Below are 20,362 nucleotides of genomic sequence, written 5' to 3'. Positions count from 1 at the left end.
CACACCGTCGTGTTCAAGGGTCGCACACCGTCGTGTTCAAGGGTCGCACACCGTCGTGTTCAAGGGTCACACACCGTCGTGTTCAAGGGGCCGATGGACCTCTCCCGGATGAAGGCTCACTTCTCTCGATACAATAACTGCACGAACAGTTTTCCTGCACAGAGTTGCCTCCCGCAGTGCACGGATCTGCTCGGTCCGTCCATCGGATGATTAGTTCGTTAAAGAGATTAGCGAAGCGTTGGTCGTTTCAAGGAAAAGGATTGGTATCACTGAGCGAGCGCCACAGTTTGCAGATCATCATCAACAGCTTCACGAAGGACAGTTAGAAATTCCGTGATTCGTAATAGACACGTCTTATACCAGTCGTCCAAACAACCCTCAGTCTACAATCGACAGTTCCCAAGTCTACTATGATCAAAGGACCAATATATATATATATATATATATATATATATATATATATATATATATATATATATATATATATATATATATATATATATATATAAAAATCCTCCCCTCATTTTTTTTTTAATTTTCCAAAAGATGGAACAGAGAAGGGGGCCAGGTGAGAATATTCCCTCAAAGGCCCAGTCCTCTGTTCTTAACGCTACCTCGCTAATGCGGGAAATGGCGAAAAATATGAAAGAAAGAAAGATATATATATATATATATATATATATATATATATATATATATATATATATATATATATATATAATCAGAGTCCCCATATCAAGATGTGAAATCAGTTGTCTGGAATAAAGCCCAGATGTCGCCGTTCTACAACGAACAACATACAACTTAAAATATCTGTCCTGCACAGGCAAGGAAGATGTATGAGTGGAGAGGATCACAAATCCTCTCCCAACCCCCCCTCCAACCCCCCCAACCCTTTTTTTAACCCCCTATTATAGAGAAGGAATTAGTCGTACGTTAGATTACTCAACAGCTTAATTGAATTCCCTTAAGAGTAGCTTTGGTAACGTCCTTATAAATTTATTATTTTTTTTTAATTTAATCTCGTATCCTGTCTAGTGAGAAGGAATTGGCCTTCTCTTCCTTATCGTGGCGGGAGGATGGCTATAGTTCGAGAGACTCCTTTAAGAGATCCTCACCCTCAGCTGTGGCTAGGGTGTAGAGGGCCTGGGATGGTATCACCGAGTGTACTGGAACCCTTATATCCTCTGGTGATCCTAATGTAGCAGGAACGTGCGTCGAGATTCGGGCAAGTGTCACACCTGAATATAGATACCTTGTATGTTGAATGGTATTCGTTAGAAAGCAACAGTATATCAAGAGATGTGAGAATCTCTTTAAGTAATTTGAGAGAGAGAGAAAAATAAAAGGTTAAACAGGAATAGTTTTTCTAGAGAGAGAGAGAGAGAGAGAGAGAGAGAGACATTTCTCTCCACCAGGGTCGACAGCTGGCAGCTTGGCGGCAACCTAAGATAGCGGGAGGAGGAGGAGAAGGAGGGGGTCTTCTTCTCCCCCCAGCGTCCGGCGCCAACACTGCCGATAATGAGCCCGCAGTCAACGTCTCCCCACCACACTGCCACCGAGTCCCTCACCACCACCATCCCCATGTCACTTACTGTGTCCTCAACTCCGCATTGCCACCGTGTCCCCACCAACTGCCGTGTCCTCACCACAACGCTGCCACTAGGTCTACACTAGTGCTATGTCCCCACCACCACGCTGCCACTGTGTCCCCCACCTCCACACGTCTCCCCTCCATCACTGACCACACACACTGGCACACTCGTGTGCACTCATGGGCTCTCAAGTTCTAGTCTGTTGACGTTGACCAAGGCGGCAACCTCAGGACACATCGTGATCCATCCCACATCCTCATTTGAGTAGAGGATCACGTTCTGCAACATCCTACATCCTCACTAGGGCGGCGGAAAACATCCTACATCCTCACTGGGGCGACGGAAAACATCCTACATCCTCACTGGGGCGACGGAAAACATCCTTCATTCTCACTGGGGCAACGGAAAACATCTTACATCCTCACTGGGGCGACGGAAAGCATCCTACATCCTCACTGGGGCGACGGAAAACATCCTACATCCTCATTTAGGCAACGAAGCACAACATCCCTGGTCACACTGCTGGGTGCTCTCACGGCTTCCATGCCTCGTCGATCTGTGAACTTTATCCTCATGGTCTTATCTCCTACCGCTCCTCTCATGGGAGAGAGAGAGAGAGAGAGAGAGAGAGAGAGAGAGAGAGAGAGAGAGAGAGAGAGAGAGAGAGAGAATTTTTATTATGTTCGAGGGATATTAAGCCATTAAACAACAATGCTCGGGGGATATCACAAATGTACGTACGGTCGAGAGAGAGAGAGAGAGAGAGAGAGAGAGAGAGAGAGAGAGAGAGAGAGAGAGAGAGAGAGAGAGAGAGAGAGAGTCATTATGCACTGTAAGTATGATCGAGGGATATCCCAATGTTAAGCCTGTTCGGGAAGTATGGCACGAAGACGCCCTCCTCTAGGAATATCGTTGTTATTACGTGTATCTTCGAGGGATATTACAACCTTCACATCGCACTCGAGGGGGTACTATACATCTCAGTGCTCATAAGGTTGTTACCCTTGTTCTGACAGGGTAGAGGGATATTGCAACTTTAAAAGATAGCTCGAGGGATAATGATTCCCTCCCTCTCTTTCTCCCCCCTCTTCCTTCTCTCTCTCTCTCTCTCTCTCTCTCTCTCTCTCTCTCTCTCTCTCTCTCTCTCTCTCTCTCTCTCTCTCACACTCACATGGCACCTGCTGGTTGAATACGGGCACATCAAGGCAAGTTAGACTCTCATTTTCAAGGCATGGTTGAGTTCAGAATTTACAACACATTCGGTACCCCAATATTGTTCAACATAGCTGAACTCTTTTGGAAACTGCTTTTCGTATATTGGTTTTGCATCAATATATTGAACATTATTAAACATATTTCATCCATATTTAGCCGAGCACGCGAACGGCGACGTAGTTACAGCATATTCACTCCTGCCGTAAGAAAAAATCTTTGTGTATATATATATATATATATATATATATATATATATATATATATATACACATATGTGTGTGTGTGTGTGTGTGTGTGTGTGTGTGTGTGTGTGTGTGTGTGTGTGTGTGTGAGGTCCATGATAATTAGTCTTGCATAGAATGTGGTTTAGATGTAATTTTTCGACAAGTTTTGAAAAAAAAAAAAAAAAACTCGTAAGGCTTTTACACCAGGGTCGTTTATAAAACTTCTCCTCCCACATGTCTCCAGCTTATTCCATTACCTGCTAGAGGATCGCTTTATCACTGATGCTCTCTGTGAATCCAGGAGTCTGGCTGGACACATGATGCTTCTGTGGCCTCACATGAAGACGAATAAGGTTGCCATTACTTGGATGCACACGCAGGCACGACAATCACAAAGCGCTGGAAACTCGTAATTCTTTCGTGAACTTTTTATTTTGTGCCAGCGAGAGTTCTCTGGAGGTAGGAGCTCATTATGAACATTCACTGTTGAGGAGTCTCCTTTGGAACCAGAAACGTACATGAGTTATGGTGAGAGGGGAACAGCCTCGTCCCAGACGAAAATGTTTCTTGCCAGAATTCGATATTTCTTGATAGTTCACCTCCGCCTTGAGAATGAATGAATAGCCTTTATCCATTAACAGAGGGAGATCTGTCCAGATCTTTATCCTCTGGGGAGGTCACCAAGAATAGAGAGCACTCAACGAGTCCCAAGTTATCAAAAGAGAATAATGGCTACAGTCACAGGAGACATATCAGCGATGAATGTAACCTAACCTAAGCCATACTGGCTTGAGTACCCAGCGTTTGCTCGAGAAAAGCTGGCTCTTAGGAAAAGTGGTTACATGTGACATGTGGTCTTTGCTAGCCCTATTTAGGGCCAGGCTCAGGTGACCTTGGAACGTAAATTTGATCCTGAGATCCCTTCATTATCATATAAAGCTGTTAGATCGCCCAGTTTGAACGAGTGCATTGAACTAAATGTATTGACTGTAAGGTTTAAGAAAATCTGCCTTTGGTGGCCTCAAAACCCGCCTCTAAGGCCAACTTGTCGTGGCCTAAAACCTTGACAACAAGCTGAAGAACCCGCAGCCAAATCTGGGACCCTCTGGGAGCAACGGTTCGACCGTAAGAGAGCATCAGACAGACGTTAAGGATAAACGCACGAACACCTGAAGGCCAGCGTCAGGTAGCCTAAAAACCTTCTCTGATTCTGTAGTGGCCACGCCCAAGACCTGAGGACTCGCGGTGTTGAGGTTCGATCGTGGAAAAGTAACGCACAGTCTTTTGAAAATATGTATATAGTAGAAAGATTTGAGTTTTGTTGTTCCTTAAGTTTTCATTTATGGCCAGCTTGCCTCGTTGAGGTATTTTTCTCCGTTACTGGAACCTTCTAGACGCGCGCACACACACACACGCACACACACACACACACACACACACACACACACACACACACACACACAGCACACATACATTGTGGGTCATTTTCAACATCTCACCATATCTCACATCGAATTTTAATTTAAGTCACCCTATCACATACAAGCAGAACACTGTAAGTCACCACATTGCACTACTACAACACTTCACCATATCCCCACACTGTTCAACCCTATAGCCTTGCCACACTCACCCAATCACCAACTTAATATATAGGAAAAAGGTCGTTTTAGCCCTTTGGCCATAACAGCTTTGGCACAAAACAACGTCCATGATTAATGACCTGACGTGGGAAGCGATCGGTCATCGTCATCTTCTGAAACACGAGATGTCGACGGAAGGTTCTCCAAGGCTTTATGGATCGCCTCTTAACTCGTCTTCTCTAAACATGGGGATCTCTTGAGGAAGACTGATAACTGGCCAGTTGTTGTTGAGGTATTCTTTAGGGCCATCAATAGAAAATGGGTTGTTTTAAGGACAGAGTCAGTGGCTGAAGCAGTTCTTTGAAGGTAAACTATTTATCGCCCTTGAGCACGACGGTACGACCCTTGAGCACGACGTTACGACTCTTGGGTACGATGGTCTGGCCTTTTTGACCTGATTAGTAAGGGTCATTATACCAAGGGTCGTACCGTCGTACTCAGAGGTCTTACTGCTGTGCTGCAGTCGTGCTATCGATTTCAAGGGCCGTGCCATCGTGCTCAAGGGTCGTACCTTCATGCATATGGGTCATGCCGTCGTGCTCAAGGGTCGTACCATTGTGCTCAAGGTTCGTACAATCGTGCTTAAGAGTTGCACCGTCGTGCTCAAGGGTTGCACTGTCGTGCTCAAGGGTTGCACCGTCGTGCTCAAGGGTCGCACCGTCATGCTCAAGGGTCGCACGCTCATGCCCTTAAGGTTTTAAACTGTTTCTTTCTTACGCACAAGGCAGTTTGGTGAAGTGTCTCTGGGACTATCTTAAAAAAGGGAGTCTTAAAAAAAAAAAACGTTGAATAAGAGTCTATTGCCCACAATTATCTTTAGTATTTACATGCGTTATTCACCAATAAAGATGGGCTAATTTGAACTTTTAATTCTAGTTTATGTAACGACTTCTCATTCGTGTACGTTTTAACAGATTATCGCTCTGTTATTGGCCGTTTAAAACGTATGGCTTTGTTTACCGCGGCATTATTAAGGGTCACACTGTTGCCACTGGAAAAAAAAAAAAAAGTTAAGGTAGACCATGGTGTGGGTCTGTGTATATACAGCTTGTGTGGGTCTGTGTAAACAGCTTGACAGCTTTGTGTGGGTCTGTGTAAACAGCTTGATTATTTATATGCGTCAGTGTAAACAGCTTGACAACTTTGTGTGGGTCTGTGTAAACAGCTTGACAACTTTGTGTGGGTCTGTGTAAACAGCTTGACAGCATTTTGTGGATCTGTGTAAACAGCTTGACAACTTTGTGTGGATCTTCGTAAACAGCTTGATTCTTTATGTGGGTCAGTGTAAACAGCTTGACCACTTTTTGTGGATCTGTGTAAACAGCTTGACAGCTTTTTTTTTTTTTTTGGGGGGGGGGGGGTCAGTGTGAACAGCTTGACAACTTTGTGTGGGTCTGTGTAAACAGCTAGACAACATTTTGTGTGTGTATGTAAACAACTTGACAACGGCGTGGGTCAGTGTAAACCAACTGGCAACGGTGTAAATGTAAACAGGATGCCAGTGACGTGGGTCGGTGTACCCAAGATATACACCGGTAATTTCTCTTTGAGGATTTGCATCCGTGATTCACAGGGCGATTCCCGCCAGATGATGCAGAATGTCGGAGGGTCATTAAGGTCATTCAGGTCATTAGAGCCGTGGACGACAAGTTATAACCACCAGTAAAAGAAAGAAAGAAAAAAAATAAAACTCCTTCTTCAGGTGTTCAAGATAATGCTAAGACCATACACGCTCTCACTGTTCATATTGTCCCTTGAGTGTAAAGCAGAGTAGGGGTCGGTCGTACACGTCTCAGAATTAGTCAAACCAGCAATTCACGTCTACCAGTAGTTTTAGTGATGGCCTCTGATTGGAACAGAGAAGGAGGCCAGGTGAGAATATTCTCTCAGAGGCCTAGTCCTCTGTTCTTAACGCTACCTTGCTAATGCGGGAAATGGCGAATAGTTTGAAAGAAAAAGAAAAAATATATATATATATATATATATATATATATATATATATATATATATATATATATATATATCACACGCATACACGGAAATGACTGTTACATGCAGTCAGTGTTCCCCCAAGCCAAGGTGAAAGTGACATATCTCTGTTCCCTGAACATTGACTAAAAAGGATCTGTTACTGTGTTGGATGTAACACCCATCTGTAGCGTACCTCAAAACACAAAGTGCGAGCATTGTGCGTTAGGGACACTGTTAGGTCGGCTTAGAGTCCTTAAAGCTTCTTATTCATTGATCTTCAGGTTTGGGTGCGGACGACTCATGGCGCCCCCGCAGCCAATTCCGAGAACAGTGAATGGTCGGTGTGTTAGTTACGCTGAGGACTTTAGGCTCTGGCTGTTTAACCGTCTGTTAACAGGGGGGAAGGTTATCTGTTGATGGTACAGGCTATACAGAGTCACTAACCTGGAAAGGCAAGTGCTAAGACGGGGTTGTAAATCTTAACTTTTTTTTTTTGCTACGACGCAACGACCCCTTGAGCACGATTCTACGACCCTTGAGCACGACGTTACGACCCTTGATCACGTCGGCACGACCCCTAAGGACGACGGCACAACCCTTGAGCACGACGTTACGATCCTTGATAACGACGTTACGACCCTTGATCACGTCGGCACGACCCCTTAAGGACGACGGCACAACCCTTGAGCACGACGTTACGATCCTTGATAACGACGTTACGACCCTTGATCACGTCGGCACGACCCCTAAGGACGACGGCACAACCCTTGAGCGCGTCGGCACGATCCTTGAGCGCGTCGGCACGATCCTTGAGCAAAGACCATGTATCACCTTGAGTACGACGTTGAGAGCCTTGGATATGGTGGCCTAGCCATTAATCTGATCCTAATATGGTCAGGTGAAAGGCCAAGGCATTATACTCGAGGGAGGTGCCATCATGACCAAAGGTAGTACCGCCATTTTCCGGGAGTTATGACACACTGTACCCGAAGGTGTAATAACCTCTCCCCAAAACCATGTTCCTCTATTAGTGATTGAGTACTTCGAGGTTCCCTGGTTGCTGCTGCTGCTGCTGCTGCTGCTGCTAAAGTTACTGAAAGCGTCTTGCGTCAGTCTGGGAGCAAAAGCTGAGTAGATGTAAAACGCAAACTTGCGAAAGTCTCGGGATACAACGAGGCAGGAGGACCTTGTTCTCATGAAGAACCAACCAATCCCAGATATTGTTTTTTCCAGCCGACGAACGAACACTCATTCTGGTTCGTGGGACTTGGGAAGCGAGGCTGGACCCCAGCCTGGCCCAGTGACCGAGTAAGTTCTTAACTCTTTCGGGGAAACAAAGAGACATTGATCGCCTTCCTCTAGTTCGACAGTTCGATGTTTGTGAACGAACCGGGGTCCGTGGCTTAGCACACTTACTTCCCCCCAGAGCTGTATCCTCGTTTGCATCATCCACTCTGACTTAACCAACCGTCAAAGCTCACGGTAGTAATACCTGAATGCTCGTTAGATGGTTCCCAATGCTTGATATACCGTGTGTGTGTGTCTGTGTGTGTAGGCCTAGTTTTGCAGAATAGTTTCAAAAGTCCATGTGGAGAAAATTTGCATAGAAGTCAAAAAATCATTAAAAAAAAAAAGAAACAAATCTTTCATTGAATTGATGGACGATATTTCACGTCAAAGTTCACTCTTCGAAATAAACATCAGTGATACCCCACATGCATCGACGGCCGGGTCAGTGAAACTGTGTACATTCGCGTATGCAAAGGCCATTTGTTATATCCACAATATACAGGAATGACAGTAGTCTGTTGGAAAAGCCAGGCGGACTGTAAACTCAAATGACGTTGACAAACAACCGAAAAGAACATAAACCATATCACTCCAAACTTTGATAGCTGAATGGGGAAAAAAGGTGAGGGTGAAAAAAAAGAAGAGACGAAATAACACGATGGATGATGAACCATGAAAACGTTGATGTCCTTGTTTTTATCGCGATCGACTTGGCGTACACAATTGACAGTAATGTATACAGGAGTTGGCATGCTTGCCCCCCCGACCTGTGTGAGATGTAATTAGGTGTACATGATGTTTTATAGCAACCACTGGGGCCCACACTGAACCATCCCTGAGGCCTCTCAACAGTGGGAGGGGATGGAGGGTGGTGAAACTGTTGGTAGTTTGACCTCAGTGATGAGATGCTATATTTTATTTTTCGCTTTTTCTTGTCCTTTGCTGCTGATAACATCCTGTTTTTGCTCGTGAAATTTAGACTTTTGCTCCAAACATCCCCCCCCCCCCCCCCTCTCTCTCTCTCTCTCTCTCTCTCTCTCTCTCGTGAGATCCTGTCGCAACACTGGGCAAAAGGGCTTCAAAGATATCCATTTCGATGACACGGGTGAATCCGGCCCCCTTCCAGCAGCACCTTGTGCCAAAGAGCCTGAGAGACTAAGGGGAGGACCAGCTGGTGAATGCTGCCTTCCGAATCCAAATTGGCATCCATTCAACAGATGATGTCCAACGCAGGTCTTCCTCATTTGCTGGAGAACCATATTTTCTACAATTTTACCCACCGACTCTCTTTTCTCTACGTCTGCTGCGTCGGAGGGACATGTGCAGTCTCCCATAAAGGTTATGTCAGGTGGTCTGCACACCCCTGCATATGGTATCAGGCATCGTAGTAGCCATATTGACTGTCGTCCTTCTGAACGACGACCCTTAGCTTAGCTTAGCTATGACTGACGACCACCGTTGGCTAGGATGCATAAGGTTTTCTGGTTCCATGACTGCTCTTCTTTTTGTCGTCTTGGATCTTGAAGTACAGATATATATTCTTCGATGTGCGAAGCCTTTACGTTAGTCTTGACCACAGGTCACCGCATTTCATCTCATTCTGATCAGTATCGTCGCGCTCAGGAGCGTCGCACGTTTGTGTTCACGGGGTGAACTATGGTCCACCAGAGGCTGGAACCGATATTGCCGAAGCGTAACATCCCTGTGGTGTCCGCTTCCCGCTGTGAGACAACCGGGCGTTGCACCTCTTCCATTCGGCAGAGGAGAGCCTCCCTGTATAGAATCTCACAGCATGTAGCTGTCTGCCTTTCTTTGTGCTCTTGTGATTTCTTATATGCAGATTCCGCTGTTTCTCGGCAATTGGAAGGGGGGGCTGGTCTGAAGGCATGGCCACTTGCTGTGTTGTCGCGTGGATGGAAATCCATATTTTCGAACCTCAGGGAGGAGGAGAAGAGCTGGGTTGTCGGTTAGTATCAAGCACACAGAGTGTGGTGCCTCACCAGTCTCCCATCCATCCCACTCAAAGAGCCGGGTAGTGCGTCCAACGTCTTTCTTTACTCTGCGTTTGTATCGCCACTGTGGTGAAGACAGCTCTGTTATCAGGGGCGCCATGTGCCTGGGCAAGGGGTCGTCGGGAAGTGACGACTGGGTCTGGTATAGGTCACGCCACTCGTAACTCGATCGAGAGGAGAGCCTGAAGTATATAGCCGTGGGGGAAAATCTTATTTTTATACATATAGTTGGTTACTCCAGTCAAATTCTGCGGGAAAGTCATGAGAATCCCCTTGGATGAGGTGGTGGTTAAGGTCTCCGGTTTTTACAATGTGGTCGTCGTTATGCCAGAAAGGAGAAGAGAAAATAGATATGTATTACTTATTGAATTGTGGTCTGGGTCTGCACCTTCCCTTCACCGAGGTGCAGCAAGATGGAGTCTCTAGCATTAATGCACACGTGAAGGAACATTATTTCTAACAGATTTGGGGCTCACAGCGTCAATGGGCTGGGAGGCGTGTATAACCTTCCTAAAGCACACTCTAGTGCCACCACCACGCCCCCTTCTGCCTCGCCTCCTCCGGGAGGTAGAACCGGCAGGCAATCTTGCCTTAGTTGCCAGGAGTCGTATCGTCCAAAAATGTTTCCACGGAGACTGTTATGTCTTGGAGGTCGGGGCTCTCCCAGGCTGTGAGTTCGGTAACGCAGCGGTGGTAACGAAACCCTTGAGACTGGCAAACGGTACACTCACTCACTCACTCTCCTCTCTCTCTCTCTCTCTCTCTCTCTCTCTCTTTCCCTCTCCCTCCCTCTCCCTTTATCCCTCCCGCCCCTCTCCCTCCCTGTAACAACGCACTGTGGACCTAGATAAGAGAGACGGCCTCACCAGCGCGCCTCACCCGCCGGCCCTGCACGTGTGTCTGTAGCCTCAGGCACCGTCCGCCTGGAGGTCCTCCTGGACTCACTATAGACTCGGGCATCGTCCGGCTGGAGGTCCTCCTGGACTCACTATAGACTCGGGCACCGTCCGGCTGGAGGTCCTCCTGGACTCTCCAGCTGAGGGTCTTTCTGGACTCGCTATAAACTCAGGGACCGTTCGCTGGGGGTCCTCCTGGACTCAGGCGCCGTCCGGCTGGGTCATTCTGGACTCACTAACAGAATTGTTCATACCTTGACATGTAAATCAGTGTCGAGAGGGGCAGTGGGCATTACACTTCTCAAGACACGCATCTTCCAAGGAACATCACGTGTGGGTGTGTGTGTGTGTGTGGAGTACAATGACTGCATTATCAATACGTATTTGCATTCCTTGTATTTGATGTTGCATTGTACACGTGAAATTTCGATGCTTCGTGACATAACTTGTATCTTAGATTTACATGTTGTGTATATGAAAGATTTTCCTAATTGAAGACGTGACAAAGTACATGTACCGAGGGCTTCTGTCAAAGAATGTCATGCATTAAACACACACGCACACAGACGCACGCACACACACACACACACACACACACACACACACACACACACACACACACACACACACACACACACCATTAGGAATTGGAGTCACAGAGTTCTAATATAGAGAATTGTTTTGGAAGGTTCTCCGAGATTTACGGTGAAGGATTTAGAACCTGGGTACCTTTCGCTGCAATTAAAGAGGGAGGGTTTGAAAAAGAGAGTCACTGGGTTCAGTGAAAGATCTCAGAGAGCATAAGTGTGTTGGGACATGAAGTAGAGGATATACAGGTTGGCATGATAGCCAGCCAGCAAGGAATGGTTACAGCAAGTGAAGGAAGAATGCGCAAGGCAACTTTAAAAAGAATATTTTGAAACATGGCAGAGGATAATTTACGGCTTTCCCATGTCTTCATCCGGAGTTAAATTGTTGGATTAAGAACGGTGAATCGGGCTAAGGGATTCTGAAGGAAGAGATGCAGAGGACGATGTAGAGATATGCGAGGAGTGGAATGACAAGTTCATAAGTGTGTTCGAAGTGGAAGACGCTAGAGCTGCAGTCGCAGCTGAATGGGATGGGAAAGGTATCAGGTACTTTAATGATGTATATTCCAAAGGTTTCACATCCTTTATTGACATATGTTAGTGAGGACTATAGAACCAAGTGATCCTTATTGGCGCGTGCTGGAGAAATGCACAACGCCACGTTGTCCCGGGGTAACTGTAAATGAACGAGTCATGATTTGCATCGAAGCCTTCCCCTGTAATCAAGATAGAATGTTTAAATATTTTCAGTACGTTTCGTGGATCAAGCTAATCGTATTTCCCCTGGCCGTCCGTCACACTCACTGCCACTGATGGATGCCAGGGAGAGCCCGCTGGGAGAGAGGAGAAGGGGGAGAGGTGGCAATGGGAAGGGAATGCGTGAGAGCAGAAGGGATGGCAGGGGATGGTATTAGTGTTGAGGAAGTGTAGGTTAACGGGATACAGGAGGGTTTGACAAGACAGAAGGGTTCTAGGAGAGCTGAGTTGGGGGAGGAGTGGAATCCATAAGGAAAAGGAGAAGGGAGAGTAGACAGTGAAGGAGGAGGAAGAGGAAAAGGAGGAGGAGGAGGAGGAGGATGACGAAGACTGAAAAGCGAGAAGACAAGAGGCGGACGCTGACAAAAATTATTCTCGACAGTCGTGAATGTTTGTTTACCGTTGGTGTTTTGCATGGTCTTGCCTCTTGCATTACATCTGTCCCGGGCTCTTTGGTGTCTGGTGACGGTTTGGTAAGTGCAGCGTCTTACGGCGTGGTCTCTTGCCTCTGGTGATTCTAACAACTACAGCTCTACACCTCCGTATTTTCCTTTTAATTAGTATTACATTCAGCAGCTTATTCTGTCCTTCTGTATATTTTGCTTGATGTCTTAAATCTCTCGTCCTCTCCATAACACCACCCAGTAGGACTCCTCCTGATCCCTTCCTCCTTTTTTCTAATTATTTGATAACTTTGAATCTTGCCTCCTCCTGCTACTGCTGTCATCTACATCTCCCATACGCCTCTCCCTGATTCCGTCGTCCACTTCCTCCTTTCCCTCCTCCTCCATCCTCTTGTTATTGTTTGCCACCTGCTTCTCCTCCAATCGCTCCATCTTCTCTCCCCCCTCTGTTTACCGTTGGTCCTCCCCCTTTCCTCCACTGTTTACCGTTCTTCGCCGTTGTTTTCTCCTGTGTTTGCAATGTCCAGCGACAATATCGTTAGCGGGGCCTCCTAAGATATGATTTACGTCGCATTCGCTGTCATCATTGGTCGCTGCCAAGCAGTTTACCAACTGATATAGTTTTGCTGTCTGTTTCAGATGTTTCTGCATTACCTCTTGTTAATTTCTCCTCAGTCCACTCACTCGGTTTCCCAACATCTGTATCACAGGATTACATCTCGGTTACTTTCAAGTGAATACAGCTTTTCGCTTCCCTCAAGGGGTATAGAGGCCTTTAGCATTTGCTCCTTTTTTTTTTTTTCCAGGAATTGCCATTCTTACCTTTCTGTGAATTTCCTTAAATTCTTCAGTGCGTGAGAAATATGTACTTGTCAGAAAAAGGAGATAGTATATGTAAGCAAAGCGACCCTGTGGTTCTAGAGTTGCCGTTGGAATAACTTTGTACACACGTCGGGTAGGTTTAGGTTGAGGCAGGAGATAAATGTTCATTGGTGAGAACCTCTATATCCATCAGCTAATTGATTACAGCTATTAACCCCACGCCAAAGCCCTCCCACACAGGCAGGGGCCATGTACGTCGTGAGAATGTATGTGGTCATATCCTTAGCACCCGAAGGAGGTGTTCTTCTTTTTCGTAGATGCTTCGAGTGTTGGTTATTTATATTGATCTTCATGGTCCCAGTGACCCTGGCAATTGATTGGTTTAATGCCGAAATAACCAGTCAGCCAACCAATCAGCCAACCAACCATCCATCCATCCAACCAACCAACCATCCATCCATCCATCCATCCATCCATCCATCCATCCATCCATCCAACCAACCAACCAACCAACCAACCAGCCAATCATCGCGCGCATGTATAATCTCCATCACTAAAATCTAACCTTAAAGGTAGACCTGGATTGGTCTGTAGAGACGCCACACCCCTACTTTGGTCCTGCAACCGTGGCCTTCGATTGGTCGAAATCATGACCAGACGTCAATTTACTCCTCTGGGATTGGTCGTATTTATCACGCTGACGTCTGATTGGACGTTAACTCCAAAAAAAAAAAAAAAACAGAAATTAAGGGACAACTAAATTTTGTTTCCTGTAGGTTAACAGTGTTAATGTACAAGTTCGTCAGTGTTGACTTTAAAAATGGCTTCACCCGTCAGTCGAATTTTGGAATTCGCAAAATAGGTGCAATTAGCGTTATTGGGATCATCATCATCATCCCCTCCCACCCACCCACCACCAAAACAAAACAACTCAAAAACTCTGGAAAGTTTGTTGGGGAGGGAAATATTTGGTAATATGAAAGTAGGAAATTTTAGAATCGCCGAGTTTGCACGGGGTCAGAGAGAGAGAGAGAGAGAGAGAGAGAGAGAGAGAGAGAGAGAGAGAGAGAGAGAGAGAGAGAGAGCGCGGTTGCTCACACTACAAAGAAATACAAGCAGCACACGGCCATGGATCGTTGTCGGGGATTTCTGATAGTGGCGGAGATCAGGAACAAAAGGGGTTAGTGTGACAAGACTGGGAAAAGGAGACTTGTATAACCTAGGAGAAATTTTTTACCTTTTTTTTTCTTATTAATCTTTTATGTGTCCCTACGGAGGCGCAAATCGCATCAAGTCGTCAATTTGAGGAAACGAAATAGTTGTCGAGGTCTTTTCTTAACCATAACTTAAATGCGTTGCCTCCAACTCCACTTTGACGGGTAAGATATCCGCTCCAAAAGGAAGAAATGGCGTAGACGCTCGATACTTAGGTGGATGAAGAAGAAAGACGAGGAGGAAGAAGAAGAAAGGTCGCGTCGTTTTGTACAGGAGTCGTGTTGTCGTGTTTCATGTGGTCGTGATCAGGGGTTGCTTATAGGTCGTATCGTCGTATCTTTGGGCCTCACTGTATGGACCACAGGTCTACTTATCGACTGGCCACTGTAGTGGAGGATGAACAGCTGGGGTTGACTCTGCGTCTCCCACTTGAATCAGGATTCGAAACCAGAACCTAAAGCATCGTGGCTAACCTAGGTATCGCGGAGTCAGTCTCAGAATTTGGACTTAGAATTGTAACATCTGAGGTAGATAAATGGGATACATGCAGACAAAGATAGATGATTGACGGAGATGCAGATAGATAGATAGATAGATAGATAGATAGATAGAGAGAGAGAGAGAGAGAGAGAGAGAGAGAGAGAGAAGAGAGAGAGAGAGAGAGAGAGAGAGAGAGGAGCGTTCATTCACAGTAATAGATGTATGTGAAACATCCCTGTACTTCTTCTTCCCGAACATGATCCGCTGAACTGTATTACTTGTTGGAAAACTTGTATCGTTTTACCCTCACTGTTGGCAGCCCTGCTGACACACCCACACTGTTGGCAGTCCTGCAGGCACAATAACATTGTTGCCAACCCTGCTGGCACATCCACACTGCTGGCTATCCTGACTTCGGGTCGGATTCAGTTAAAAAGGTTTTAAGCCTAAAGGATAATCCTGTTACCTTGCAACCTTCATAAGCTTCGCTGTCTGTGGGTGAGGTTGGTGTTCAACACGCACGAAGGCAAGCAAGTTCAGCCGCATGTGAGTAATGTTCAGAAACAGTGAGCCATGTTCAACCTTTCAACCGCGTTTCAGTAATGTACAACAATAATGAGGCATGTTCAACCATGGGTGTGGAATATTGAACATAAGTAAAGCATGTTCAACGACATGTGTGGAATATTGAACATGAATAAGACGATGTTCAGTTGCGTGTGTGGAATATTGAATATAAATAAGTCATGTTCAACCATGTTTGTGGAATATTGAACATAAACGAGACATATTTAAGTGTGTGGAATATTAAAGATAAATAAGACATGTTCAACCATGTATGAGATATGTTACACTTAGTAGGGATATGCTCAACCGAATGAAAGGCAGTGAACATCCATGAACGAAATTGAAGAGTACATTTAAAGAACGACCATTACACTCGACAGTTGTTCAAAGCACGTCGGAAATGTTCAGCGTGCATTGGAAATACTGAACTCGTCGTGAGGTATGTTCAATCAACGCGAGGTTTATGAAGGTTGACGTGGTGTGCACGTGTTCAGCGTTGACTGGGGGTGTTTCGTGGACTTTAAGGTAGCATTAGCTTGCACGGCAACTGTGTTCAGTCACTTTTCATGTGGTCGCTGTCACTGAGAAGTTCATTGGTTCAGTGATGAACAGCGCTTATCACTATAAATGGAGAATCAGTGGATTTCCACTTCCTTTTTTTTCTTTATCTTTTTCTTTAATAGTGAAATGTAGTAGATGATGTTTCTTGAATGATACGACCCTGTAAGCGCCTAGTTACGACCGCTGAGGATGCTGGAACGACCCTTTCCAGGCGATGTTACAACCCATGAACACAATAGCACGACCCTAGTGGACGATGGTATGGCCCCTTGAGGGCAATGGTACGCAACCCTTGAGCTCAAGGCGGTAGTGCAATCCTTCCTTCAAAAAATATATATAGATATTAGCCCGTTACAGACTGTTACGTCACTCGTAATGACAGCCAGTGACAACTATCGTTACGTCAGTCAAGACAGTGTCATCAGATCATTGGTTCCGAGAGTATCTAGTGTCCACATCCTGTAGTAACCTAGTCGCAACATAGGCCTTACACACACACACACACACACACACACACCATCTTCATCTTTCAGTAACCAATCACTATTTCCGAGATTACCTACCCCTTTTCCCGTACTAACCAATCGCAGAGCTCGAGCCATACCGCCTACGTAATGTAGTAACCAATCCTTGGCCTCGAGACAACTGAAAACCTCCAAAAAAGAAAAAGAAAAAAAATAAGTAAAAAATTCTGAATCGACTGCATTCGACTACGTTTCAAACGTCAGAAACTTCATTATTTTTTTTCCTTCCTCCATTTAACATTCAAACATTATTAATCACCAAGCTGACGGCACGCCAATAAAACACAAATTTTATTAGATTTACAACAAAGGTGATATATGGAGCTTTCAAACCGACAGAGTTTTTTTTATTAACCTACCGGAACCCCCGCCTAAAAAAAAAACAATTTGTTTTATATCCTATTAAGTAAATTGACTAGGTTTATGGTCGTGTGTTTCATATTCAGTTACTTCAATAGTTAATCTGTGAAGTTCATAAGTCACTGGAACGCGGCGTTCTGCTAGACTGTGCTCAAAGCTACACGTTGGTGAGTTTGTGCCAGTAAGCTATCTACAAGTGTAGATATACGTTCCAGTGAATCTACAAGTGTATCATTCATCAGCTTCTGTTCGGAAGCTGAATGGAACAAAAGCAAAATCGGAAGCAGCAAATAACACTTCAGCAATGATACGACAAGAAATGAATCATGAAAAAATAAGGTGTTACCCACATTATTTCACTTTGTCTTCTGAAATATTCATTCTTCATCTTCCTTTTAGTCTATACTGTGATCTACACTATATTCTTCTGTTCATCTTCCTGATTTATCCTCACACGGAGCGACACAAAATTCTACAACAGGTGTCATTAAAGCTGTTGTAGCTGGGAGTTATATGTTATAAGTAGCTGCTGTTACACTGTAGCTAGGCGCTGAAAGTTCTACAGCAGGTGTTATTACAGCTGTTGTACCAGGGAGCTTTAAGTCCGATAACAGGTGTTATTACTGCTGCTGTAGCACAAGAGTTGCAGTGTCCACGTCAGGTGTCATCACAAGCATTGTAGCAGAGGGCTATAAGATCTACGACAAGTGTTATTACTGTTGCTGTAGCTCGGAGCTACAATTATCTACATCAATGTATCACTACAGCTGTTGTAGCTAGGGCCTCACCCTTTCATCTGCCTGTGTCGTTAATCCTACGACGACTTATTGATGTTACGACTAACGCACCGATGATTCAACCCCTGCAGTACGATAGACTTTAGGTTCATGAGTAGGGTGGCTTGACCCCTTCAGTATCATGACAACCCCTTGAGTACGTTGAATTAAGTTATGGCTAAAAGGGGGTTCCGTCATGGTACTGAAGGGTTACGTCATGGTACAGAAGGGTTACGGCATCGTACTGAAGGGTTACGGCATCGTACTGAAGGGTTCCGTCATCCCACTGAAGGGACACTCAAGGGTCGAGTCGGGTCACTGCACTGAAAGTTCTCATCTTCCGATGCTCAAGTGGCTGAATGGTAATTGATAATTGTACTTGAAGGGTTGAGACATTGTATTCAAGGTGTCATGTCGACCTTCAAGCGGGATTATAGTACTTAAGGCGCGTAAGTCATCGTACTTAGGGGTGAGTTATCGTACTCGTAGGACTGGCATCGTATCCGATGGTTAGTCAAGTCGTGGAACTCAGGGGATTTTACCCCCGTAAGTACCTTGACTTAACCCCATGAGTACGATTACAGTGAGTACGATTACTGTAATCATTCAAACCCACGAGTACACCATGGTCTTAACCCCTTGAGTACCGTGATATAGACCCCCCCTCCCCCCTTGAGTGCAATATTGCAATCTATTCAACACAATGGCATAGCTCGCTCTTTTAATGGTGACCTTATTCTGAACCATTTTATTAATTTCGACTTTAATGTTTGTAGTAACCCTACAGCCGCAGGCGAGGGGCATTCATAATCTTTAATTTTTCGCTTATGCTAAAGAGTTTTATATTCTGTTTTTCACTGTAGGAACAAATGTACTTTAGATTCTGTACGTGGCATTTGCTGAGTCTTAGGAGGACACTAGGGTATAGTTCGAAAAAAAAGTTCTTCTTTGAGAAAAGTCTCGTGTATGTGTGTGTGTGTGTGTGTGTGTGTGTGTGTGTGTGTGTGTGTGTGTGGATATATTTGGAAAATTTATGGCATTTTTTCCCCAGCCATTTATTGTGTGTGGAGGATATGGTTCTGGGTTTGTGGAAATTCCATGGGCAGTTGCAGATGAAAGTGGGCCTTGGTCGAAAAATTTATAATGATAATGTATGATACTTAGTTTCTCAGATTTTTTTTTAGCAGAGAGAGAGAGAGAGAGAGAGAGAGAGAGAGAGAGAGAGAGAGAGAGAGAGAGCTAAGGCTACCTACCGTCTGCAGGAGGAGCCTCCACCACTACCAGCAGCAGCTGTGGTCGTCAGCGTCGCTCGGCCTTATCAGACGAACCACAGACGACTCGGGCCGTAAATACACAACCGGGAGGCAAGATCCTTCCCTCTTCTATTCCTCCGGGAATATATTCGATATTTTCCTATTTTCCCTCACGACGCAAACCTCATCTTCCTCCTAACTTCTCGACGAGGGCTCGCGATCTTCCCCACCGGGAGGGAATTCAATGTTTCCTTATTGCGTCAACAGATCATGTGTATTTTGCTTCCATTCGAAAGCAGGCACTTGCACATGTGAGGGAATTGTGTATATATTGTCAGTAAAGGTGGATGAAGAGTCACTTTAAGCAACTTTAACGTCTTTGGGGTCGAATCAATAAATTTTCTTAGTTCAGCACACATGAAACGTATTATCAGTACGTTGATAAAGATGGGATGTTGGCATAACAATTGTCAAATGAACCATTCATGTTTCGTCCGTGCTTCTTGATTTACTTGAATATCTTTAATGTACAGGATAATAGCACTTTTTCTAGTGTTCTTTAGTAGCCACACTGCGATACTGTTCAAAGCTTCGACACCCCAGAACTTGTCGTTTCTGTCTAACGTAAGACTCTACCAATGAACAATTTACATAAGTTTTTATAACACTGTTTTCCACGTCGAACCTTTTTTTTTTTCTCTCTCCGATTAATCTTGTCAGTGTGGGTAAGATTTGCGCGAAGACGCGTGGAGTGTTGCGGGCAGAATGTAGGAGAGGAGGTCGGCAGCGGACCTTCCTGGGCGAGGGTCGAGGCGGGAGTGAGGCAGGTTCCCGCCCGCCGGCCCCACCACCATTCTCCTCCATCACCGCGCCTCTCACATTCAGTGTGCAGCCTAAGGTCACGGGGACTGGTTGCAGATCTGCTTCGTCAAGCTGGTGCTTCTCGTTGAGGGATAAGCTTATGGGGTTTCCTTCCTTTCTGTCACTGTCTCTCATACACAACTAATATATATATATATATATATATATATATATATATATATATATATATATATATATATATATATATATTATAAAATTTGATTATTCAACTCGTGGACTGCATTTATGGGGCTCTTGCAGATTCAAGGGTGCGCTTCAATCATGAGCAGGGCAGTGACGGACTTCTTTGGGTGCAGAAGTTCCACGACGAGACCGTAATCGCTTTG

The 20,362-nt window shown here is 45.1% G+C and overlaps 1 protein-coding gene across 1 annotated transcript in view; it reads right to left on the bottom strand.

Annotated features, from left to right (window-relative positions):
* LOC139747350 (protocadherin Fat 3-like) overlaps positions 1 to 19,955 on the bottom strand; it is a 269,421-nt gene extending 249,466 nt beyond the window's left edge. Inside the window, exon 1 of the mRNA XM_071659558.1 lies at positions 19,155 to 19,955. The gene's annotated coding sequence lies outside the window, so the exon portion shown is untranslated. The remainder of the gene's footprint in view (positions 1 to 19,154) is intronic.
* Between the last annotated feature and the right edge of the window lie 407 nt (positions 19,956 to 20,362).

The sequence above is a fragment of the Panulirus ornatus genome, chromosome 68 (genome assembly GCF_036320965.1).
Source record: "Panulirus ornatus isolate Po-2019 chromosome 68, ASM3632096v1, whole genome shotgun sequence".
Taxonomy (NCBI): Eukaryota; Metazoa; Arthropoda; class Malacostraca; order Decapoda; family Palinuridae; genus Panulirus; species Panulirus ornatus.
This window is presented reverse-complemented; position numbering and strand designations above follow the sequence as displayed.